Source organism: Mytilus galloprovincialis, chromosome 1, assembly GCF_965363235.1.
Source record: "Mytilus galloprovincialis chromosome 1, xbMytGall1.hap1.1, whole genome shotgun sequence".
Taxonomy (NCBI): Eukaryota; Metazoa; Mollusca; class Bivalvia; order Mytilida; family Mytilidae; genus Mytilus; species Mytilus galloprovincialis.
In genome coordinates, this window is record NC_134838.1 from 24,449,466 (window position 1) to 24,476,972 (window position 27,507).

Below are 27,507 nucleotides of genomic sequence, written 5' to 3' on the forward strand. Positions count from 1 at the left end.
GAGTGTCCGACATCAATTTTGCACTTTCTTTCAAAAAAATAAACTAAGCCGAAGAACATCCTGTGTTTTTTCTCAAGTAAACCGCAGCTACCCGACGTTCCTTTGCACCTAGTGAGGACAAAAGTATTGCCGTACAATATTTTTTATTAACTTTTCTGTAAGGAAGCGGGGTTGGGTGTCTGTTCCTAAATTTGAACCTACGTTCCCAAAAAACTGTGCGGAAGAACACCTTGGGTTTCTTCTCCAGTACACCTCAGGTACCCAGCTTCCCTTTGCACCTAGTGCAGACACAAGTATTGGCGTAGAACATTTTTTATTAACTTTTCTGTAAGTGTAAGGTAGACTCTAAGGTAATAAGACTGACGGACTAAATCTTTGAACCTACATAAAAAACAATAAACTAAGCCGTAAAACACACTGTGTTTTTTTCTGAAGTAGACCACAGCTACACAGCTTCCCTTTGTGCCTATTGCGGACAATTATTTGACGTCATTATTTCTTTTATTAATTTTTCTGTTAGGTGATGGGGTAGAGTGTCCGACATCAATTTTGCACTTTCTTTCAAAAAAATAAACTAAGCCGAAGAACATCCTGTGTTTTTTCTGAAGTAAACCGCAGCTACCCGACGTTCCTTTGCACCTAGTGAGTACAAAAGTATTGCCGTACAATATTTTTTATTAACTTTTCTGTAAGGAAGCGGGGTTGGGTGTCTGTTCCTAAATTTGAACCTACGTTCCCAAAAAACTGTGCGGAAGAACACCTTGGGTTTCTTCTCCAGTACACCTCAGGTACCCAGCTTCCCTTTGCACCTAGTGCAGACACAAGTATTGGCGTAGAACATTTTTTATTAACTTTTCTGTAAGTGTAAGGTAGACTGTAAGGTAATAAGACTGACGGACTAAATCTTTGAACCTACATAAAAAACAATAAACTAAGCCGTAAAACACACTGTGTTTTTTTCTGAAGTAGACCACAGCTACACAGCTTCCCTTTGTGCCTATTGCGGACAATTATTTGACGTCAATATTTTTTTTATTAATTTTTCTGTTAGGTGATGGGGTAGGGTGTCCGACATCAATTTTGCACTTTCTTTCAAAAAAAGAAACTAAGCCGAAGAACACCCTGTGTTTTTTTCTCAAGTAAACCACAGTTACCCGACCTTCCTTTGCACCAAGTGCGGACAAAAGTATTGCCGTACAATATTTTTTATTAACTTTTCTGTAAGGTAGCGGGGTTGGGTGTCTGTTTCTAAATTTGGAACTATGTTCCAAAAAAAAAAACTGTGCCGAAGAACACCTTGAGTTTCTTCTCCAGTACACCTCAGCTACCCAGCTTCCCTTTCCACCTAGTGCAGACACAAGTATTACCGTAGAACCTTTTTTATTAACTTTTCTGTAAGTGTAAGGTAGACTGTAAGGTAATAAGACTGACGGACTAAATCTTTGAACCTACATAAAAAACAATAAACTAAGCCGTAAAACACACTGTGTTTTTTCTGAAGTAGACCACAGCTACACAGCTTCCCTTTGTGCCTATTGCGGTTAATTATTTGACGTCAATATTTTTTTTATTAATTTTTCTGTTAGGTGATTGGGTAGGGTGTCCGACATCAATTTTGCACTTTCTTTCAAAAAAATAGACTAAGCCGAAGAACATCCTGTGTTTTTCTCAAGTAAACCGGAGCTACCCGACCTTCCTTTGCACCTAGTGCGGACAAAAGTATTGCCGTACAATATTTTTTATTAACTTTTCTGTAAGGTAGCGGGGTTGGGTGTCTGTTCCTAAATTTGGACCTACGTTCCAAAAAAAAACTGTGCCGAAGAACACCTTGGGTTTCTTCTCCAGTACACCTCAGCTACCCAGCTTCCCTTTGCACCTAGTGCAGACACAAGTATTGGCGTAGAACATTTTTTATTAACTTTTCCGTAAGTGTAAGGTAGACTGTAAGGTAATAAGACTGACGGACTAAATCTTTGAACCTACATAAAAAACAATAAACTAAGCCGTAAAACACACTGTGTTTTTTTTCTGAAGTAGACCACAGCTACACAGCTTCCATTTGTGCCTATTGCGGACAATTATTTGACGTCAATATTGTTTTTAATAATTTCAATGTAAGGTGAAGGGGTAGGGTGTCCGACATCAATTTTGCACTTTCTTTCAAAAAAATAAACTAAGCCGAAGAACATCCTGTGTTTTTTCTGAAGTAAACCGCAGCTACCCGACGTTCCTTTGCACCTAGTGAGTACAAAAGTATTGCCGTACAATATTTTTTATTAACTTTTCTGTAAGGAAGCGGGGTTGGGTGTCTGTTCCTAAATTTGAACCTACGTTCCCAAAAAACTGTGCGGAAGAACACCTTGGGTTTCTTCTCCAGTACACCTCAGGTACCCAGCTTCCCTTTGCACCTAGTGCAGACACAAGTATTGGCGTAGAACATTTTTTATTAACTTTTCTGTAAGTGTAAGGTAGACTGTAAGGTAATAAGACTGACGGACTAAATCTTTGAACCTACATAAAAAACAATAAACTAAGCCGTAAAACACACTGTGTTTTTTTCTGAAGTAGACCACAGCTACACAGCTTCCCTTTGTGCCTATTGCGGACAATTATTTGACGTCAATATTTTTTTTATTAGTTTTTCTGTTAGGTGATGGGGTAGGGTGTCCGACATCAATTTTGCACTTTCTTTCAAAAAAATAAACTAAGCCGAAGAACACCCTGTATTTATTCTCAAGCACACCACAGTTACCCGACCTTCCTTTGCACCTAGTGCGGACAAAAGTATTGCCGTACAATATTTTTTATTAACTTTTCTGTAAGGTAGCGGGGTTGGGTGTCTGTTCCTAAATTTGGACCTACGTTCCAAAAAAAAAAAAATGTGCCGAAGAACACCTTGGGTTTCTTCTCCAGTACACCTCAGCTACCCAGCTTCCCTTTGCACCTAGTGCAGACACAAGTATTGCCGTAGAACATTTTTTATTAACTTGTCTGTAAGTGTAAGGTAGACTGTAAGGTAATAAGACTGACGGACTAAATCTCTGAACCTACATAAAAAACAATAAACTAAGCCGTAAAACACACTGTGTTTTTTTCTGAAGTAGACCACAGCTACACAGCTTCCATTTGTGCCTATTGCGGACAATTATTTGACGTCAATATTTTTTTTTATTAATTTTTCTGTTAGGTGATGGGGTAGGGTGTCCGACATCAATTTTGCACTTTCTTTCAAAAAAATAAACTAAGCAGAAGAACACCCTGTGTTTATTCTCAAGTACACCACAGTTACCCGACCTTCCTTTGCACCTAGTGCGGACAAAAGTATTGCCGTACAATATTTTTTATTAACTTTTCTGTAAGGTAACTGGGTTGGGTGTCTGTTCCTAAATTTGGACCTACGTTCCAAAAAAAAACTGTGCCGAAGAACACCTTGGGTTTCTTCTCCAGTACACCTCAGCTACCCAGCTTCCCTTTGCACCTAGTGCACACACAAGTATTGCCGTAGAACATTTTTTATTAACTTTTCTGTACGTGTAAGATAGACTGTAAGGTAATAAGACTGACGGACTAAATCTTTGAACCTACATAAAAAACAATAAACTAAGCCGTAAAACACACTGTGTTTTTTCTGAAGTAGACCACAGCTACACAGCTTCCCTTTGTGCCTATTGCGGTGAATTATTTGACGTCAATATTTTTTTTATTAATTTTTCTGTTAGGTGATGGGGTAGGGTGTCCGACATCAATTTTGCACTTTCTTTCAAAAAAATAAACTAAGCCGAAGAACACCCTGTGTTTATTCTCCAGTACACCACAGTTACCCGACCTTCCTTTGCACCTAGTGCGGACAAAAGTATTGCCGTACAATATTTTTTATTAACTTTTCTGTAAGGTAACGGGGTTGGGTGTCTGTTCCTAAATTTGGACCTACGTTCCAAAAAAAAACTGTGCCGAAGAACACCTTGGGTTTCTTCTCCAGTACACCTCAGCTACCCAGCTTCCCTTTGCACCTTGTGCACACACAAGTATTGCCGTAGAACATTTTTTATTAACTTTTCTGTAAGTGTAAGATAGACTGTAAGGTAATAAGACAGACGGACTAAATCTTTGAACCTACATAAAAAACAATAAACTAAGCCGTAAAACACACTGTGTTTTTTCTGAAGTAGACAACAGCTACACAGCGTCCCTTTGTGCCTATTGCGGACAAGTATTTGACGTCAATATTTTTTGATTAATTTTTCTGTAAGGTGATGGGGTAGGGTGTCCGACATCAATTTTGCACATTCTTTCACAAAAATAAACTAAGCCGAAGAACACACTGTGTTTTTTCTCAAGTAAAGCACAGCTACCCGACATTCCTTTGCAACTAGTGCGGACAAAAGTATTGCCGTTCAATATTTTTATTAACTCACTGTAAGGTAGCGGGGTTGGATGTCTGACCCTAAATTTGGACCTACGTTAAAAAAAAACTGTGCCAAAGAACACCTTGGGTTTCTTCTCCAGTACACATCAGCTACCCAGCTTCCCTTTGCACCTAGTGGAGACACAAGTTTTGCCGTAGAACATTTTTTATTAACTTTTCTGTAAGGTAGACTGTAAGGTAATAAGACTGTCTGACTCAATCTTTTAACCTACTTAAAAACAATAAACTAAGCCGTAGAACACACTGTGTTTTTTTCTGAAGTAGACCACAACTACACAGCTTCCCTTTGCGCCTGTTGCAGAGAATGATTTGACGTCAATATTTTTTATTAATTTTTTTAGTGGCCTATCAAAGTGATCAAGTCTTCAATACCGTTAGTAATAAGAACATACTTCCAATGGTCTATACAACCACAAATGCAAACAATAACAACTTGCTAGCTTTGAATGTGTTTTATGAATTTACTTCAATCGTTCATCATCAAGATGTAACGGTCATAGAACAACATCGTCCATACTTTGTGAAGACGCGTCGCCAATGTTTTTGTTTCGAAAATAAATTTCCTCTATAAAGTATTTAGATATATGCATGCAGATGGTTGTATTGACTTTTAAATGGTTTATGCTGTATTTACATTGTTTGTCATGTTTTTATGTATTATACACTTGGAATATGCATTATATATATACTTCCGCAAATTTACAGACCTAACATTGTTGAGCTGTTGTTTAGACGAATTATATAATACACATAATGTATTTTCAGCCTTGTATCAACATCACTGCTGGTGATACGATGGAAAACAAAATTGTTGTCGAGTCGTCACTGGTTCAGACGTACTTATAATATAATTATTTCTGTGACTGCATCTTACATTAATTTGTAGGATCCTTTACAAAAGATAATTCAGCTGATCTGTAACAATTCTATCTTCATGCCTAATACATCGTGTACTGTGTTACGACGCTAGATAAAAACTGTCAAGGAAAGGTAACACACGGCCACCGAAAATGTTATAGAGCCTAGGTGGTTGAGTGGTCTAGCGCGTCGGGCATAGTGCAAGGCGATTTGGTGCCACGATATCTCAATAGCATGAGTTTGAATCTCGGGCATAGTGCAAGGCTTTCACAAATTTACAGATATAACATTGTTGGGCTGTTGTTTAGACGAATTCTATAATATATATCATATATAAATGTGCTTTATCTAAATAAAAAAAATATGGATCTTTAATATCTTGCTTAAATGTTTAAAACAAACTGAAAAAAAAAAGAATTGAATACCCAAAATGGGAGATTAGAATTTGTCATCGTTAAAACAAAAGATTACTTGGAAGTATAAAAGAAATTTGTCAGAGAGTGTATAATAAAAAGAATACAAGAAGATTGTTAATTGCTTATTATTATTTCTTATTGACTGTCGTGACACGTATATCATGCGGTCCTATGATTTTGCGCCAATTGGCATTTCATTTGCGCCAGAAACTATATTTCGTTTGCGCCAAAAATAAAACATTTCATTCGCCCCATACATGCTATAATACAGGTAAATATAGTTTTTGATGATATAATAAAACGCATTCCTCCGACATCAGTCATCGTAACAACAATAAAATCACTATGCATTTATACGGTTTTAATAAGAGACTGTACATGTATACTATAAATGTTAGAACACAGTTCTGCTACAAATTAACGCGATCATCAAACATAACAGACAGCACTTTACACTGGGGTTAAACTAAAAGTTTGTTCTGACACAAGACTTGAAAGCAGCGGCTCAGATGTACTCCTAGATATTGGATAACCGATATGTGTGGTCATAAAACAAATATTTTCTCTATATAAAATACGGAGATATGGTGTGATTGCCAATGAGACAACTTTCCACCAACGTTCAAATGAAGTGAATTGAAGCAATTATATGCAACCTTACGGCCTTCAAAAGTGAAAAAAAACATACCGTATTGTCATCTAGAAACAGTCCCGAAACATATGGCTTCATCGTAAATCAGTAATATAGTAATATTCCTATGTCAGGACGGATTGTATAATAAAGATGACAGCAATATTTGAACACAATGACTACAAAAAGCTGTCCACATCAATTTAGAGTGCCATCATTTCCTCTCTGTATCCAAAATAATGAACAGTCACTAAAGTCAGTATTTTGGGATGGTTTGTATTCTTCTTCTTCTTTATTATTTCCTCTACTATCTGGAGTACCACTACTTTTGTAATATAGCACGGATAAACAACTTTTACTATCAGCAACTGTCTGCATGTGCAGGAATAAATTACAGTGAATATAATCGATGCACAAACCAGTATAATTACGCCTATAAATCAATTTTTCAAGATACTGGTATAAAGGATATTAACACTGTCTGTCGTACCCACCACCAGTTTAAAACAAAGCTGTTTAATGGCATCACCAAACACTGATATGACTGATTCATGTATTTTATTATGAAAAGCCGAGTGAAAAAGTAAGAGAAGTTCTCTTCTTGGATTAGTTTACTGTAAATATATTATGTCGGTTGACTGATTTTGTTTGTAGTGTAACGTCCAGGGGCACATGTTTCATTCATGTTCAGAACGAGTATATTTTCGGACGTCCCAGTTATCATTTATTATCGTTATGGATAAGTGTGTATACATTGACGAGATGGTACACATGTACATACTTATACAACACCTTAATAATATCCATATACACACACTGTACAATTTGTGTTTGAACATTTTTCAAAACAGAATCTTAAATCATGTAAATCAAAGGCAAACAAGGTTAATTACAATTAAAATCCTTACATTGAATGTATAGAGTTTTATTTAGGAAGAGATTGCTAAAAATGGGGAACGAAGCAACGTAAACCATGATGTTTATATCCCGTCATATAAAAATAGTTCTCCGGTGTGTTTGATAACCTGTCTAGCCGCCTCGACATTTGTACAAAAAAAAGAAAAATATGTAAAATCTGCTATTCAGTAAAGTTATTCATGTTATTGGGACTGATTTTTTGTAATGAATAAAAGTTTATTTCGAATTAAAAGTGTTTTTGAATTGTTCTGGTTTGAAACACATATACGTATAATATTAAGATAAAAGCCGTTTTAATCAAATAAAATGTACAAATGAACACAAAGTTTATTTCTTAATGTACACAATCAGTTAACGCGAAAAGTAAACATGTAAACGCGCGTTTACTTTCAAGTGCATGAATACATACACTTGTGAAATCTGTAGTTAACACCCCTTTTCTTTTAAGTGCACGTAAAAATAAACTTGTGAAATCTGAAGTAAACGCCCGTTTACTACTAACTAAACGGACACAGAGTAAACGCGCATTTACTCGGGTAGACATTAGAAATTTCCATTTTGACCGTGTTAACGTAATTGAAGTAGGTTATATAGGTATTAACTTTGTTTAAGTGTATCATATAAAAGAGAAAGTCGTTAACTTGTTTTTAAATTTACGTTGTTAATGAAAACGAGCTTTTTCTAACCAGAAATACACAAAAATCACTACATATATCCCATTGACTTACCAATACAACAATTCTACATTATAGAAAACCTTCGAATAATTCAAAATACATTTCTTTAGGAGACATTACAGTTGCCAACATTATTATACATATCAACCATATGAGCCCACTATACATTGTCTTTTATTTTCTTTTATCAGATTGGCCTAAATATACAATTTAAATATGTTAAACTGATCCACATCGCCTCACCTATTATTGATATCAATGTTGGTTTTGATACCAATGTCCATTTAAGATTTCGTTATTTATACAACTTTGTAAAATTAATACCATAATTTATAAAAGGTTTCCACACAAAAAGAGACTGATTTTGGAAGTGGGATTCATCTGTATAAATTTGACATTTAGTGATCTTTTGCACGGTGATATATTTTATAAAGCTAACAGGAATGATAATTGTGTTCATTCATTTTGTTTGACTTAATAGACGTACTAATAAAGATACTATTTATTTTGAAGCGAAATGTACATAACTTTTTATTACACTTCTAAAGAATAATGATAAGATTAACCTGTCGAAAAAAGAACTAGCATTTAACAACTCATATAACATGTCCGCAACTTGAAATTTAAGATATCTCTACAGTACATTTACACCCTTTGTATCAATCGAAATGGATACCTGCCTTCGTGATCTAACAGCCTGATTCGCCAAGGTGATAAATTTACTAAACAACTTTAATTAAATGTTTGCATCTCACTTGTACCGTGGTGAAAGGGTTATTTTCGAGACTATTACACAGTTGTTAGACTTATTTGAACAATCATTCTTTTGAGGATAACATATATTTTCTTTCTTTTATTTCCACATAAAGTTTACCCACATTGTCGTCAACATAAGATAAAAATTTGAAATTGAAATATGTTATTGTTAGTCAAATATGTCAAATAGCGAGATATTCGTATGAAAGCCAAAACGAACCCACTTCATGTAATGTCGTACTAAACAGGTAAACATAAATTAAACCCCAGCAGGATTACTTTTATAATATATTGAACTAATAATAAATATTTATACATTTTTTGGACTGACTAATTCGTCTTCTTCGATCTATGGATTACTAAATGGAGAAAAATTTATATCAACTTCGAAAAATTAAACTATACTGAAATATCTATTTGCCATATGAAATCCCCCGTGGAAAACAAATAGAAAAGGATGTCGTAAAGTCATGTTGCTTGGTCTGAAGTTTTCTATGTTGTGATTTGTGTACAGTTGTTTGTCTGTTTGTCTTTTTCGTTTTAATCTATGGCGTTGTCAGTTTATTTTCGACTCATGAGTTTGAATGTCCCTTTGGTATCATTTGCCTCTTTTATACGATGTAAAGATGATACCTATGTAAAAAGGGAAATTCTTTGACGGCTTCGTATTCAGTTGTTCGTCATATACTTGTTACCAGTCTGCAACAATTTGACAGTTGTTTTTCATTCGTTTGATGAATTTGAGCTTATGATTTTACCATTAGGTAAAAGACTTTCGTTTTGAACTTTCCTTGGAGTGCAGTATTTTTGCTTCTTTACTTTATGCAAACGTATGTATGACGTTTTTTGTTAAATGAAGAATTTTAGAGAAAAAGTAAACAGAGCAAGGTCATTGAACAGAGAATAACAAATCTAATATAACACTGACATTTTAAGAATGAAATTAGCAATTCATTTTGTATTCAAGGCCGTGCGATCAATAGAGAGTAAATACTCATGACGCTTCCACATTTCAACTTAAGGCCTAATTTGAATATGTAAAAGTCCATGCAATATATTGCTTATCTAACACAGGACCCATCAAATTTTATTTCACTTTGGCTGTTTTACAACTCGTGTTATCGTGTTTTTATCTGGTTCTCTGACTTTTTATCAAGAACTAGATATGCATTTTGGTAAAACAGGCTTACCGTTCGTTATTTGATGACAGTTTTTTTTTAGATAGCCAAGATTATTTTTTTATTTACTACGGATATTTACACAAGATATTATCCCCGATGCTTGTTAAAACCCAACATCAAATTGGCAGTATTTGGCCACAATATAGAGATATAGGAAGATGTGGTGTGAGTGCCAATGAGACAACTCTCCATCCAAATAACAATGTATACAAGTAAACCATTTTCGGTCAATGTACGGCCTTCAACACGGATCCTTGGCTCACACCGAACAAAAAGCTATATAGGGCCACACAATTGCTTGTGTAAAACCATTCAAACGGGAAAACCAACGGTCTTATCTATATGAAAAAACGAGAAACGAGAAACACGTATAAATTATATAAACAAACGACAACTACTGCACATCAGATTCCTGCCTTAGGACAGGTGCAAACATTTGCAGCGGGATTAAACGTTTTAATGGTACCAAACCTTCGCCCTTTTTCTGAAACAATAGCATAACATCACAACATAGAAAACCACACGATAAAATATCAATTGGAAGGCTTAACTCAATAAAAAAATGTAAATTTACACACTATGAACGAGTAAATTTGATCTGCGATACCTGAATGCAAATGCACAGTTAATAACATATTAGGGACACACATACAAAACCAAAAAGTAAACAAAAAAGTCCAAACAAAGCCATGGCAAAACACCACCGCGAAATATATAACCCTTCGAAAATAATCACTTTTGAAAAAAAAAACGGTTTTCATAATATCTACAGGTAAATGCAAAATAACTTTGTCGTTTTAGGTATACAACTCATAGTCTATATTGGTAATATTATTTTAAATTCATACATATTGTATATAAGTAGTAGTATTTAAATTGATACATATTGTATATAAGTAGTATTATTTAAATTGATACATATTGTATATAAGTAATATCAATATACATGTATGTATTTGCCACATATCGCTGGCAATGTAACTGTGACTGTGATATTTGAAAATATGAGGTTACCGGCATATCTCTGATTATGGCAACCGTACTATCAAATACATATAAATGACTACCACATATTGTGGTAACTGAAGATAACATCAAAACAATTTGGATCCATGTGGGAACACAGGTGAAGTTTCAAACCCCTTATCATGCTTATAGTGTTAATCTGTAGTGACAGATACAATTTTTAAAACGAAATGTGTTTTAATGCAGCGAATTCTGCTACATTGACTGTAAAAGCAGACCGTGGTTATACTGTCAACGACCATAACGTAGGGGTTCGCTGCCGAGCTGTGTGTCAAATACATTACCCAATAATCAAAACATTTCAACATAAATTATAAAGTGAGGTCATTCGTTTACAAAAATTAAAAATAATTGTTTTGCCGCTATTCAAACTAGATAATTAATGATATTTATACATCAAATTTCTGTTTCAGTAGTTGAGAATTTATACTCACCAATAAACTCATCAAAGATACGATGATTGAAATTTTGTATTTGCGCCAGACGCGCGTTTCGTCTACAAGAGACTGATCAGTGACGCTCGAATAATTTTTTTTTAGAAAGACCAAATAAAGTACGAAGTTGAACAGCATTTAGGACCAAGAATTCCTAAACGTTTTGCCAAATACAGCTAAGGTAATATATTCCTGAGGTCGTAAAACCTTAGTATTTCAGAAATTCATAGTTTTGTTAACAGTTAATTTATGATTATGACCCAATCAATTATATTGGCTTTAGCATGAGCAACAAAACAACCTTAATGTGTATAACAAAAAAATGTTTCTAGTCAATGATTGTTGTACCCCGTCAATTTTAATATATTTTCACTTCTGGAAATTTATCACAATTTTCAACAACCAAATCTTGACGGATTTCGTCTCAAATCTGTGTATTTTTGTCCATTTCTGAAAAAAATAAAGTTGTTTCAGAACTATAAGGCAATGTCCCTTTTATTGCTAAACTTATCTATTCTGATCACAATGTGTACGTATAAGTAATGTCTTTCAGTATACCTTCACTAGTCATAATATGGACAAAACATCTGATGATAACCTCAAACTACCATACACAGGCCCTGTCAAACCATTCTAAACTACTGTGAATGTCATTGTTATCATATGAATAAAGTGCAATGAAGTGCAAATTTTCAAACTTGTCCTTTCACATAACATTAATGTATGTCATTGAAAACCACTTATCAGTGAGAAATGCACATGAGGATTTTAAGTAAACATTGTGACACCACACGTAATACGATGTCATTAAATAACTACCGATCAAAATAATGCTAAGAACAGGTGGCAGTGTTGCATGGAGAAACAGTTGCCTCAAGGTTTAACTCGAAATATCGAGCCGAAAAGATCATTAACTTAGCATTTCTTATATAATATCAAGACCATAGCAACAGTTTTTATATCAGCATATTTTCAACATTCTGCCTGTTATTTCACTTTCATAAATACCCCTAATAAACAATATAGCGCTTGCTTAATAAAACAAAATGCTTACCAGTTATTCAGAACTTTTTATAAACCCCTAATTTGCCGTCACAGTTTAAATAGCAATGATATGTCTGAAACAGAAATAAGACTTAAAAATTACTCAGGTTTTGTTATCATTTGATTTAAATGCATAAGTAGTATCATGATAATTGAGAGAGAAAAAAAAATCTTTGAAAGTTTAACACAAAAAAGAGAGATGCTTCTCCCTTGTGGCTTACAAACCTTCATTTAAACCTTTTATACGAGGAGCAATCAGAAGTAGGTTAATAGCTGAATAGGTGTAGCGCTATTTTTCCAAAAGGTTTGACCCTCCCCATTTTCTTTGAGAAAAGACAATATCTTGTGATTTGCTAGTGTGCATTAAAATATAATTATTCATGATTTTCTTAAGACATGTTTGTCTGTTATTTGCATATTCTAATGACCAGCTTATAATTAACGGTCAAATTATTGGTGTAAAGCACACGTAATGATGTATCAAATTTTATTCGTATGAAGTGTGTTATTTCCCTTGATTTTCAGTTATTCCTGTAGACTGGAATGATAAGTACATAACAATGTATTTAGTGTGTCATGTTTACTTACAATATAATACTACTAAATGTTTCCATAAAACGTTCGTGCTTTTCAAGTCAATAACAAGTGCCTTTCGGCGTCTCTAGGGAGTTTTGATTGTGCCTAAAAGAAGTGTTCAATTTGATCATGCTAGCAAAGATTTACCTAAATTTAAAGATCGCTATGTTGTTTTCTTTCACTACTTATTGCAGGTGACCACGATTTAAATGTGTTTGTGTTCATGCTAGATGCAAATGAGAGTGTGAGACAAGATATCGTTAGCAACAAAATGTCACTTGTTGTTAGAAATAAAATATTACTATAAAATAACTATTTTCCGATCAATAGAACTTTGCATATGTTATTCCCTTTTTCAAAAGTGATGACAAATCATTACCCTCTTACTACAGGCTTGATTTAATATATTAACAACTATGTTTTCAAAAGTAAATCACATTTGTGCCGCAGTATATATTCGGTGTTAGGGCCGTTATGATGTTTAAAATATATTAATGATATGGTTTGATTTGACAATGAGTTGATGGTGACTCTGGAGGCGAAAGGCTTTTTACAGATAATACGCCTATAGATCTTACTGTACCTAATAAATTTAATATGTTGTTATTGTTTAAGGAAGTGGTCAAAAAGAAGGCTGGTAAAGTTTATCCAAATATAACAGAATTATACATAGTTATGATATTCAATATGAGATACTATACAAAGTAATTTTTCTTTTTATTTTGAGGATGTTACATTAGAAACAGTTCATACGCATAAGTATCTCGGTGTCATATTTAGTAATGATTTTGAATGGGGTAAATCATGATGATAACTGAGGGAAAAAAAAACCTTCAAAGTAGCTTAATATTTTACAAAAATGAAAATTTACACTTAGACATTATAAGAAGGGAATATTTGGAGAATAATTACATCACTTGTATTTGTCCAATTCTGGTGTATTTATCACAAGTTAGGGATAACAATGAGAAAGTAAATTCTGATCGATTGGAGAGTAACCATATCGAGGCTGCTCGAAAAGTTACGGGATCAACAAATAACGATAGTGGGAACAGTATCCTTAATGAGGCGTAATTTGAAAAAAAATTAACGGAAGATGGGAGGTTAAAACACTAGCTTTTTTTATAAGATTAAATAACCAAGCTCCAGATTATTTGGTTCCGAATTTTGTATCAGATATTAATTATAATAATTTGAGTAACAATCAGAATACCACAATTCCCGTAAACCATTCATCAACTACTCCAGTCTTTTTCATCATCCATTACATTGTGGAATGCTTTGGACAGAACCTATTGCTTAATTGTTTTGTTGAAACGAAAGTTGCATAAACTATATTATAGAAACAAAAACATCTCGATTTTTTTCGAGGAAGACCATTTGCGTTTTTTACAACAGATGAAGCGTTCTGCATTCTGACTTTATCAAATCAAATTTGATACAAAGTATTAATTGTTCCTGTGGTTTAATCAATGAAAATATCGACCACTATTTAATTTATTGTATTAATTTTTCATCACCTAGAAATCTATTGTCAAATAAAATTACAAGTGTTTTTAATGTCGATATAACAATCGATTTACTATTTTGTCGGGGTGATGTGTTGAGTACTGAATGTTACTAATGTTGAATGCTGATTAACAGGAAGACAAAGTAGAAAAGTGTTTTCTTTTCTCGACAACGACATCGTGTCATACAGTGCAAAACTAAAAAGTGCAAAGGGGGTTTGTCTTCATACTGTCATTATGTCATTCAAATGTATCATGTTACACAGGTAATACTGGTCGTTATTGAAGTAAAACAAAATCTATTAAATGAAGTCCTAGCATGTTGGATTTAAATGCAGGTGGAAGATAGGTCCGCTGCTGTATGCCCTGAGGTAATCGGTGCCCTCAGGTAACCGGGGGAATTGGTCATCGATTATTTCGCACGAAAATATAGTTCCCTATGTAGATCAATCCTAATACCACATTGTATTGTGACTTAATACCAAAACCAATGTAATTAAATAATGTCTTCAATCTCATTATAGAACTTCATGGACGTTGTATTGTTTATGTTATGAATGTGTACATGTGAACTGAGTTCATTGGAGATGAATTGGTTGAATTTTAAGGTGTTTTTGTTTGGGGGGTGACCTCAGGTAACCCCCGTAATTAAAGAATAGTAAATACTATGCTATAATATATTTTATGCTGCAATAAACTATTTGTTTTCACTCTGAATGTAGAACTTCATGGACACTGCATAGCTTATGTCATATATTTGTTAAGATAAGAATTGAGTTAGATTGGTTATATTTCTTGTTTTTTTGTTTCTTTTTTTTATTTTTTGGGGTTGGGGTTACCTTAGTTATCCATGTAATAAAATAGTAATATATACTATGCTAGGGTATATAATTATTCTGTAATAAATTAATTTCTTTATTGTAAAGTGTAGGACTTCATAGACGTTGTATTGTTTGTGTACTGTATTCTTTAAGGTGAACTGAGTTAATTTTGAGTTAAATGGATTATACTCGGGTTTTATTTTTGGAGTACCCCCTGTAATGAAAGAATAATAGATACAATGCTAGCGTATATTATTATGTTGTAATAAACTAATGTCTTCATTTTAAATGTAGAACTTCATGGACATGATGAACATTGCATAGTTTATGTCATATGTTTGTTAAGATAATTGAACTTAATTGGTAATATTTATGGGTTGTTTTTATCGGAGGGTTACCATAGGTACCACTTGTAATGAATAGATAATAGATACAATGCTAGGGTTTATAATTCTGTAATAAATCATTTTTTTTTCACTTTAAAATGTAGGACTTCATGGACGTTGTATTGTTTGTGTAATGTTTTTCTTCAGATGAACTGAGTTTATTTGATTAAAATGGGTTATATTTGTTTTTTAGTAAGAAGGCGACCTCAGGTACCCCCTGTAATAAAATATATATAGAGACCATTCTAGAGTATATAATTATGCTGTAATACCTTACAACAGATTACATGAGGGCTTTATTAAACCAGTCTTCATACACTACATATAACCTAATTTCACCTTCATTCAACCAGTCTTTATACACTACACTGCATTAAGATTTGTTTTATAAAGGTGACCTCAGGAAATCTGTGTATACAGCCAGGTTAAATAAAGTTGATCTCAGGTAAACTGTTGTGTATGAAGACTGGCTTAAAAAAGCTGACATCAGGTAATCTGTAGTGTATAGAGATATGTTTAATAAACGTTACCTCAGGTGATGTGTTGTGTATGAAGACTAGTTTAATTAAGGGGACCTCAGGTAATCTTAATTTAGTGTATGAAGACTGGATGAAAGAAGGTGAAATCAGATAATCTGAAGTATATGAAGACTGGTTTTATAAACCACTAAAGTTATTCGTTATGAATGAAAATTGGTTAAATAAAGTCCTCAGGTAATCTGCATATGCATATTCAATAAATAAAGGTGACCTCAGGTAATCTGTATATGCAGATTCAATCAATAAAGGTGACCTCAGGCAATCTGTTGTGTATGAAGACTAGTTTAATTAAGGGGACCTCAGGTAATCTTAATTTAGTGTATGAAGACTGGATGAAAGAAGGTGAAATCAGATAATCTGAAGTATATGAAGACTGGTTTTATAAACCACTAAAGTTATTCGTTATGAATGAAAATTGGTTAAATAAAGTCCTCAGGTAATCTGCATATGCATATTCAATAAATAAAGGTGACCTCAGGTAATCTGTATATGCAGATTCAATCAATAAAGGTGACCTCAGGCAATCTGTTGTGTATGAAGACTGGTATTATTTAGGGGACCTCAGGTAATCTGTAGTGTATGAAGACTGGTTGAAAGAAGATGAAGTCAGATAATCTGAAGTATATGAGGACTGGTTTGATAAACCCCTGATGTTATCTGTTGGGAATTAAAACTGGTAAAATAAAGTCCTCAAGTAAACTGTAGTGTATTTAGATTTGTTTTATAAAGGTGACCTCGGGTAATCTGTATATGCAGATTTAATAAATAAAGGTGACCTCAGGTAATCTGTTCTCTATGAAGACTGGTTATATTAAGGGGACTTCAGGTAATCTGTTGTGCATGAAGACTGGTTGAAAGAAGGTGAAATGAGATAATTTGAAGTATATGAAGACTGGTTTGATAAACCCCTGATGTTATTCGTTGTGAATGAAGACTGGTTAAATAAAGTCCTCAGGTAATCTGTAGTGTTTTCAGATTTGTCTTATAAAGGTGACCTCAGGTAATTCGTATACGCAGATTCAATAAATAAAGGTGACCTCAGGTAATCTGTTGTGTATGAAGACTGGTTTTATTAAGGAGACCTAAGGTAATCTGTAGTGTATGAAAACTGGTCGAAAGAAGGTAAAATCAATATAAAGACTGGTTTGATAAATCCCGGATGTTATCTTTTGTGAATGAAAACTGGTATTATTAAGAGGACCTGAGGTAATCTGTAGTATATGAAGACTGGTTTGATAAACCCCTGATGTTTTCCGTAAGTAAACTGTAGTGTATTCAGATTTGTTTCATAAAGGTGACCTCAGGTAATCTATGTATGCAGATTTGATAAATAAAGGTGACCTCAGGTAATCTGTTGTGTATGAAGAATGGTTTTATTAAAGGGACCTGAGGTAATCCGTAGTATATGAAGACTGGTTTGATAAACCCCTGATGTTATCCGTTGTGAATGAAAACTGGTAAAATAAAGTCCTCAAGTAAACTCTAGTGTATTTAGGTTTGTTCTATAAAGGTGACCTCGGGTAATCTGTATATGCAGAATTAATAAATAAAGGTGACCTCAGGTAATCTGTTGTGTATGAAGACTGGTATTATTAAGAGGACCTGATGTAATCTGTAGTATATGAAGACTGGTTTGATAAACCCCTGATGTTTTCCGTTGTGAATGAAAACTGGTTAGATAAAGTCCTCAATTAAACTGTAGTGTATTCAGATTTGTTTCATAAAGGTGACCTCAGGTAATCTATATATGCAGATAAAATAAATAAAGGTTACCTCAGGTAATCTGTTGTGTATGAAGACTGGTTATATTAAGGGGACCTCAGGTAATCTGTAGTGTATGTAGACTGGTTGAAAGAAGGTGAAATGAGATCATCTGAAGTATATGAAGACTGGTTTGATAAACCCCTGATGTTATCTGTTGTGAATGAAAACTGGTTAAATAAAGTCCTCAAGTAAACTGTTGTGTTTTCAGATTTGTTTTATAAAGGTGATCTCGGGTAATCTGTATATGCAGAATTAATAAATAAAGGAGACATCAGGTAATCTGTAGTGTATGAAGACTGGTTGAAAGAAGGTGAAATCAAATGAAGACTGGTTTGATAAACCCCTGATGTTATCCGATGTGAATGAAAACTGGTAAAATATAGTCCTCTAGTAAACTGTAGTGTATTTATGTTTGTTCTATAAAGGTGACCTCGGGTAATCTGGATATGCAGAATTAATAAATGAAGGTGACCTCAGTTAATCTGTTGTGTATGAAGACTGGTTTTATTAAAGGGACCTGAGGTAATCTGTAGTATATGAAGACTGGTTTGATAAACCCCTGATGTTATCCGTTGTGAATGAAAACTGGTTAGATAAAGTCCTCAATTAAACTGTAGTGTATTCAGATTTGTTTCATAAAGGTGACCTCAGGTTATCTATATATGCAGATATAATAAATAAAGGTTACCTCAGGTAATCTGTTCTGTATGAAGACTGGTTATATTAAGGGGACCTCAGGTAATATGTAGTGTATGACGACTGGTTGAAAGAAGGTGAAATGAAACAATCTGAAATATATGAAGACTGGTTTGATAAACCCCTGATGTTATTTGTTGTGAATGAAAACTGGTTAAGTAAAGTCCTCAAGTAAACTGTAGTGTATTCAGATTTGTTCCATAAAGGTGACCTCAGGTAATCTATATATGCAGATTTAATAAATAAAGGTGACCTCAGGTAATCTGTTCTGTATGAAGACTGGTTATATTAAGGGGACCTCAGGTAATTTTTAGTGTTTTAAGACTGGTTGAATAGACCCCTGATGTTATTCGTTGTGAATGAAAATTGGTTAAGTAGCGTCCTCAAGTAAACTGTAGTGTATTCAGAATTGTTTCATAAAGGTGACCTCAGGTAATCTATATATGCAGATTTAATGAATAAAGGTGACCTCAGGTAATCTGTTCTGTATGAAGACTGGTTATATTAAGGGGACCTCAGGTAATCTGTAGTGTATGAAGACTGGTTGAATAAACCCCTGATGTTATTCGTTGTGAATGAAAACTGGTTAAATAAAGTCCTCAAGTAATCTGTAGTGCATTCAGATTTGTATTTATAAAGGTGACCTCTGGGTATCCGTATATGCAGATTCAATAAATGAAGGTGACCTCAAATAATCTGTTGTGTATGAAGACTGGTTTTATTAAGGGGACCTCAGGTAATCTGTAGTGTATGAAAACTGGTTGAAAGATGGTGAACTCAATATGAAGACTGGTTTGATAAACACCTGATGTTATCTGTTGTGAATGAAACTGGTTAAAAAGAGTCCTCAAGTAAACTGTAGTGTATTCAGATTTATTTCATAAAGGTGACCTCAGGTAATCTATATATGCAGATTAAATAAATAAAGGTGACCTCAGGTAATCTGTTGTGTATGACGACTGGTTTTATTAAGGGGACCTGAGGAAATCTGAGGTATATGAAGACTGGTTTTATAAACCCCTGATAATATCCGTTGTGAATCAAAACTGGTTAAATAAAGTCCTCAAGTAAACTGTAGTGTATTCAGATTTGTTTTATAAAGGTGACCTCGGGTAATCTATATATGCAGAATTAATAAATAAAGGTGACCTCAGGTAATCTGTTGTGTATGAAGACTGGTTTTATTAAGGGGACCTCAGGTAATCTGTAGTATATGAAGACTGGTTTGATAAACACCTGATGTCATCTGTTGTGAATGAAACTGGTTAAAAAGAGTCCTCAAGTAAACTGTAGTGTATTCAGATTTATTTCATAAAGGTGACTCAGGTAATCTATATATGCAAATTAAATAAATAAAGGTGACCTCAGGTAATCTGTTGTGTATGACGACTGGTTTTATTAAGGGGACCTGAGGAAATATGAGGTATATGAAGACTGGTTTGATAAACCCCTGATAATATCCGTTGTGAATCAAAACTGGTTAAATAAAGTCCTCAAGTAAACTTTAACAGTAAGTTTATTGATTTGTATTATGATTTCTTAAATGGTTAATTGTAGAAATTCTTGATTTATTTGTTTTGAAATTTGAAGAACAGTTCGGTCCTTCCAAATGCTTGCCAAAGGTTACATTTGATTAAAACATGAACTGTATTATATTGAACGTTATTTCTCCCTTTTTTAAAAAGCTTGTATCACTGATGTTCCAAAATGAACCTGGATTTTTTTTATCCAGTAGACCAAGGTTACCCGGCTTCCCTTTGCACCTAGTGCAGACAAAAGTATTGCCGTTGAACATTTTTTATTAACTTTTCTGTAAGGGTGGAGAAGGGTGTCCGACCCCAACTTTGAACCTACTTTGAATAAAACTAAGCCGAACTAGACCCTGGATTTTTCTCAAGTAGACCTCAGCTATCAAGCTTCCCTTTGCACCTAGTACGGACAAAAGTATTGCTGTAGAACATTTTTTTATTTACTTTTCTGAAAGGGTGGGATAGGGTGTCCGACCCCAACTTTGGACCTACTTTGAATAAAACTAAGCCAAACAACATCCTGGGTTTTTTCTCAAGTAGTCTCAGCTATCAAGCTTCCCTTTGCACCTAGTGCGGACAAAAGTATTACCGTAGAACATTTGTCATTAACTGTTCACTAAGGGTGGGGTAGGATGTCCGACCCCAACTTTGGACCTACTTTAAATAAAAACTAAGCCGAAGAACACCCTGGATTTTTTCTAAATTACATAAGCTACCCATCTTCCCTTTGCAACTAATGCAGACAAAGGTATTGCCGTACAATATTTTTTAATAACTTTTCTGTAAGGGTGGTAAAGGGGTGTCCGACCTCAACTTTGGACCTACTTTAAAAGAAAAAAAAAATAAGCCGAATAACACCCTGGATTTTTTCTCAAGTAGACCTCAGCTACCCAGCTTCCCTTTGCACCTAGAGCGGACAAAAGTATTCCGTAGAACATTTTTTATTAACTTTTCGGTAAGTATGTGGTAGGGTTTCCGACCCCAACTTTGAACATATTTTGAATAAAACTAAGCCGAACAACACCCTGAATTTTTGATCAAGTAAACCTCAGCTACCCAGCTTTTATTTGCTCCTAGTGTGGACAAAATTATTGTTGTAGAACATTTTTATTAACTTTTCGGTTAGTGTGCGGTAGAGTTTCCGAACCCAACTTTTGACCTACTTTAAAAGAAAACACAAAGCCGAACAACACCCTAGATTTTTTGCTCATAAAGACCTCAGCTACCCAGCTCCATTTGCACCCAGTGCGGACAAAAATATTGCCGTAGAACATTTTTTTATTATCTTTTCTGAAAAGGTGGGGTAGGGTGTCCTACCTGAACTTTGGATATACTTTAAAAAAATAACTAAGCCAAACAAAACCCTGGATTTTTTCTCAAGTAGACTTCAGCTACCCAGCTTCCATTTGCTCCTAGTACGGCAAAAGCATTACGGTAAAACATTTTTTATTAACTTTTCTGTAAGGGTGGGGTAGGGTGTCCGACCCCAACTTTTGACCTATAAAAAAGTAAACCGAAAAACACCATGGATTTATTGTCAAGTAGACCTCATCTACGCAACTTCCCTTTTCACCTAGTGCAGACACAAGTTTTGCCGTAGAAAATTTTTTAGTAACTTTTCTGTATGGTTGGGGTCAGGCTTCCGACCCCAACTGTGGACCTACTTAGAAACAAAAGTAATTTAAGTTGAAATTCACCATGGTTTTTTTCTCAAGTAGACTTCAGCTACCCAGCTTCCATTTTTCCTAGTGCGGACAACAGTATTGCCGTAGAACATTTTTTATTAATTTTTCTATAAGGGTGGAATTAGGTGTCCGACTCCAACTTTGAACCTACTTTGCAGAAAACTAAGCCGAACAACACAATGGATTTTTTTTATCAAGTAGACCTCAGCTACCAAGCTATTCTTTGCACCTAGTGCGGACAAAAGTATTGCCGTAGAACATTTGTTATTAACTGTTCACTAAGGGTGGGGTAGGATGTCCGACCCCAACTTTGGACCTACTTTAAAAAAAAACAAAGCCGAAGAACACCCTGGATTTATTCTCAAGTAAATCTCAGCTACCCATCTTCCCTTTGCACCTAGTGCGGACGAAAGTATTGTTGTAGAACATTTTTTATTAACTTTTCTGTAAGGGTGGTGAAAGGGTGTCCGAACCCAAGTTTTGACCTACTTATCAAAAAAAACTAATCCGAACAACACCTTGGATTTTTTATCAAGTAGACATCAGCTACCAAGCCTTCCTCTGCAACTAGTGCGGACGAAAGTATTGCTGTAGAACATTTTTTTATTAACTTTTCTGTAAGGGTTGGGTAAGGTGTCCGACCCCAACTTTAAACCTACTTTAAAAAAAAGAAATAAGCCGAACAACACCCTGGATATTTTCTCAAGTAGACCTCAGCTACCCAGCTTCCCTTTGCACCTAGTGCGGACATAAGTATTCCGGTAGAACATTTTTTATTAACTTCTCTGTAAGTCTGCGATAGGGTTTCCGACCCCAACTTCGGACCTACTATAAAAGAAAAAAAAACTAAATAAAAAACCCTGGATTTTTTCTCAAGTAGACCTCAGCTACCCAGCTTCTCTTTTTAACCTAGTGCAGACAAAAGTATTGCCGTATAACATTTTTTATTAACTTTTCTGTAAGGGCGGGGTAAGGTGTCCGACTCCAACTTTGGACCTACTCTAAAAGAAAAAAACTAAGCCGAACAACACCCTAGATTTTTTCTCATGTTGACCCCAGCTATCCAGCTGCATTTCCACCTAGTGCGGACAAAAGTTTTGCCGTACAACATATTTTTATTTACTTTTCTTAATGGGTGGGATAGGGTGTCTGACTCCAACTTTGGACCCATTTAAAAAAAAATTAAGCCGAAGAACACCCTGGTTTTTTTTCTCATGTAGACCTCAGCTACCCAGCTTCTTTTTGCACCTAGTGCAGACAAATGTATTGCCGTAGAACATTTTGTGTTATTAACTTTTCTGTAAGGTTCGGGTGGGGTGTCCGACCGCAACTGTGGACCTACTTAAAAACAAAACTAAGCCGAAAAAACACCCTGGAATTTTTATCATGTAGAACTCAGCTACTTCCCTTTGCACCTAGTGCAGACACAAGTTTTTCCGTACACTTTATTAATAAACCTTTTAGTAAGGGATGGGTAAGGTGTCCAATCCCAACTTTGGATCTAGTTAAAAAAAAAAAATTCCTTTGTACCTAGTGCGGACAAAAGTATTGCTGTAGACCATTTTTTTATTAACTTTTCTGTAAGGTTGAGTTGGGTTGTCAGACCCCAACTGTGGACCTACTTAAAAACAAAACTAAGCCGAAAAAAAGCCCTGGATTTTTTATCAAGTAGACCTCAGCTACCCAAGCTTTCCTTTGCACCTAGAGCAGACACAAGTTTTTTCCGTACAACATTATTAATAAACTTTTCAGTAAGGGTTGGGCAGGGTGTGCGCCCCAAACTGTGGACCTAGTTAAAAAAAAATAAGCCGAACAACACCCTGGATTTTTTCTCAAGGAGACATCAGCTACTAAGCTACTAAGCTTCCCTTTGCATCTAATGCGGACAAAAGTATTGCTGTTGACCATTTTTTATTATCTTTTCTGTAAGGGTCGTGTAGGGTATCTGACCCCAACTGTGGACCTTCTTAAAAACAAAACTAAGCCGAACACCACCCTGGATTTTTTCTCAAGTAGTCCTCAGCTACCCAGCTTCCCTTTGCACCTAGTGCAGACACAATTCATGCCGATGATTTTTTTTTATTAACTTTTCTGTAAGGGTGGGGTAGGGTGTCCGACCCCAACTGTGGACCTTCTTAAAAAAAATCTAAGACGAACAACACCCTGGATTTTTTCTCATGTTAATCTCAGCTATCCAGCTCCATTTCCACCTAGTGCGGACAAAAGTTTTTCTGTAAAACATATTTTTATTAACTTTTCTTAAAGGGTGGGGTAGGATGTACGACCCAAACTTTGGACCTCTTTAAAAAAGAAACTAAGCCGAAGAACACCCTGGATTTTGTCTGAAGTATATCTCAGCAACCCAGCTTCCCTTTGCACCTAGTGCAGACAAAGGTTATACCGTAGAACATATTTTATTAACTTTTCTGTGAGAGTAGGGTAGGATGTCCGACCCCAACTTTGGACCTTCTTTAACAAAAAACTAAGCCGAAGAACACCCTGGATTTTTTCTCAAGTAGACAAAAGCTACCCATCTTCTCTTTGCAAATAGTGCGGACAAAGGTATTGCCGTAGAACATTTTTTTAAAAATTTTCTGTAAGGGTTGAATAAGATGTCCGACCCTAACTTTGGACCTAGTTAAAAAACAAAATTAAGCCGAACAACACCCTGGATTTTTTTATCAAGTAGACATCAGCTACCCAGCTTCCCTTTGTACCTAGTGCGGACAAAAGTCTTGCCGTAGAACATTTTTTATTATGTTTTCAGTAAGAGTAGGGTAAGATGTCTGATTACAACTTCGGACCTACTTAAAAAAAACGAAGCCGAGCAACACCCTGGATTTTTTCTCAAGTAGGCCTCAGTTACCCGGCTTTCATTTGCACGTAGTGCGGATAAAAGGATTGCCGTAGAACATTTTGTTCTTAACTTTTCTGTAAGCATGGAAAGGGTGGAGTAGAGTGTCCGACCCAAATTTGGACCTACTTAAAAAAAAAAAAAGCTAATGAACAAACTGGATTTTTTTCTGATATAGACCTTAGCTACCCAGCTTCCCTTTGCACCTAGTGCAGACACAAGTTTAGCCGCAGAACATTTTTCATTAACTTTTCTGAAAGGGTGGGGTATGGTGTCCGACCCCAACTTTGGACCTACTTTGAATAAAACTAAGCCAAAAAACACCCTGGATTTTTTATGAAGTAGACCTCAGCTACCCAGCTTCCCTTTGGACCTAGAGCGGACAACCGTATTGCCGTAGAAATATTTTTATTAATTGTTCACTAAGGGTGGGGTAGGATGTCCGACCCCAACTTTGGACCTCCTTTATAAGAAAACTAAGTCGAAAAACACCCTGGATTTTTTTTCAAGTAGACATAAGCTACCCATCTTCCCTTGGCAACTAGTGTGGACAAAGGTATTGCCGTAAAAGATTTTTGTATTGACTTTTCTGTAAGGTTGGTAAAAGGGTGTCCGACCCCAACTTTAGACCTATCTAAAAAAAAATTAAGCCGAACAACACCCTGGTTTTTTTTATCAAGTAGACATCAGCAACCCAGCTTCCCTTCGCACCTAGTACGGACAAAAGAACTTTTTGTTTTTAATTTTTCTGTAAGGGTGGGATAGGATGTCCGACCCGTACTTTGGACCTAGTTAAAAAACAAAATTAAGCCGAACGTCACCCTGGATTTTTTATAAAGTAGATGTCAGCTACCCAGCTTCCCTTTGCACCTAGTGCTGACAAAAGTTTTGCCGTAGAACATTATCAATGAACCTTTTAGTAATGGTTGGGTAGGGTGTCCGACCCCAACTTTGGCCCTAGTTAAAAAACAAAATTAAGCCGAACAAAACCCTGGATTTTTTATCAAGTAGAGATCAGCTGCTCAGCTTCCTTTTGCACCTTGTGCGGATAAAAGTATTGCAGTAGAACAAGGGATAAGGTGTCCGACACCAACTGTGGAATACTTAAAAGCAAAACTAAGCCGAAAAACACCCTAGATTTTTTATGAAGTAGACCTCAGCTATCCAGCTTCCCTTTGCACCTAGTGCGGACAACCGTATTGCAGTAGAAATAATTTTATTAACTGTTCACTAAGGGTTGGGTAGGATGTCAGACCCCAACTTTGGACCTACTTTATAAAAAAAACTGAGTCGAAAAACACCCTCGATTTTTTCTCAAGTAGACATAAGCTACCCATCGTCCCTTTGCAACTAGCGCGGACAAAGGTATTGCCGTAGAACATTTTGTATTGACTTTTTTGTAAGGATGGTAAAAGGGTGTCCGACCCCAAATTTGAACCTAGTTAAAAAAAGAATAAAGCCAAACAACACCCTGGATTTTTTATCAAGTAGACATCAGCAACCCAGCTTCCCTTTGAACCTAATGCTGACAAAAGCATTGCCGGAGAACATTTTTTTTAAAGTTTTCTGTAAGGGTGGGATAGGATGTCCGACCCTTACTTTGAACCTAGTTAAAAAACATATATAAGCCGAACAACACCCTGGATTTTTTATCAAGTAGACATCAGCTACCAAGATTCCATTTGCACCTAGTGCGGACAAAAGTTTTGCCGTAGAACATTATTAATAAACTTTTTAGTAATGGTTGGATAGGGTGTCCGACCCAAATTTTGGACCTAGTTAAAAAACAAAATTAAGCCGAAAAACACCCTGGAGTTTTTATCAAGTAGACCTCAGCTTCCCAGCTTCCCTTTGCACCAATTGCGGACAAAAGTATTGCCGTTCAACATGTTTTATTAACTTTTCTGTAAGGGTGGGATAAGGTGTCCGACCCCAACTGTGGACCTACTTAAAAACAAAACCAAGCCGAAAAACACCCTGGATTTTTTATCAAGTAGACCTGAGCTACCCAGCTTCCCTTGGCACCTACTGCGGACAAAATTATTGCCGTAGAACATTTTTTATTAACTTTTCGGTGTCGGACTCCAACTGTGGACCTACTTAAAAACAAAACTAAGCCGAAAAACATTCTGGATTTTTATCAAGTAGTCATAAGCTACCCATCTTCCCTTTGCAACTAGCGCGGACAACGGTATTGCCGTAGAACATTTTGTATTGACTTTTCTGTAAGGGTGGTAAAAGGGTGTCCGACCCCAAATTTGGACCTAGTTAAAAAAAGAATAAAGCCAAACAACACCCTGGATTTTTTATCAAGTAGACATCAGCAACCCAGCTTCCCTTTGTACCTAATGCGGACAAAAGCATTGCCGGAGAACATTTTTTTAAAGTTTTCTGTAAGGGTGGGATAGGATGTCCGACCCTTACTTTGGACCTAGTTAAAAAACAAAACTAAGCCGAAAAACACTCTGGATTTTTATCAAGTATACCTCAGCTACCCAGCTTTCCTTTGCACCTAGTGCAGACAAAGTTTTGCAGTACAACTTTATAAATAAACTTTTTAGTAAGGTTTGGGTAGGGTGTCTGACCCCAACTTTGGAGCTAGTTTAAAAAACAAAATTAAGCCGACCAACACCCTGGATTTTTTATCAAGTAGACAACAGCAATCCAGCTTCCTTTTGCTCCTAAATGGGACAAAAGCATTGCCTTAGAATTTTTTTTTATTAACTTTTCTGTAATGTAGGGATAGGATGTCCGACCCCAACTTTGGACCTACATGAAAAAA

General features: G+C 35.4%; 1 protein-coding gene across 3 annotated transcripts in view; it reads left to right on the forward strand.

Moving 5' to 3' along the window:
- Positions 1-27,507, forward strand: part of LOC143070563 (uncharacterized) — a 187,004-nt gene that overhangs the window by 119,531 nt on the left and 39,966 nt on the right. For 2 of the 3 annotated variants that reach the window (XR_012976585.1, XR_012976588.1), the window contains one exon: positions 5,192-5,773. The exons of the other annotated variant lie outside the window; for it this stretch is intronic. The gene's annotated coding sequence lies outside the window, so the exon portion shown is untranslated. Of the gene's footprint in view, positions 1-5,191; positions 5,774-27,507 lie in introns of those variants that run through there. 3 annotated transcript variants of the gene reach the window in all.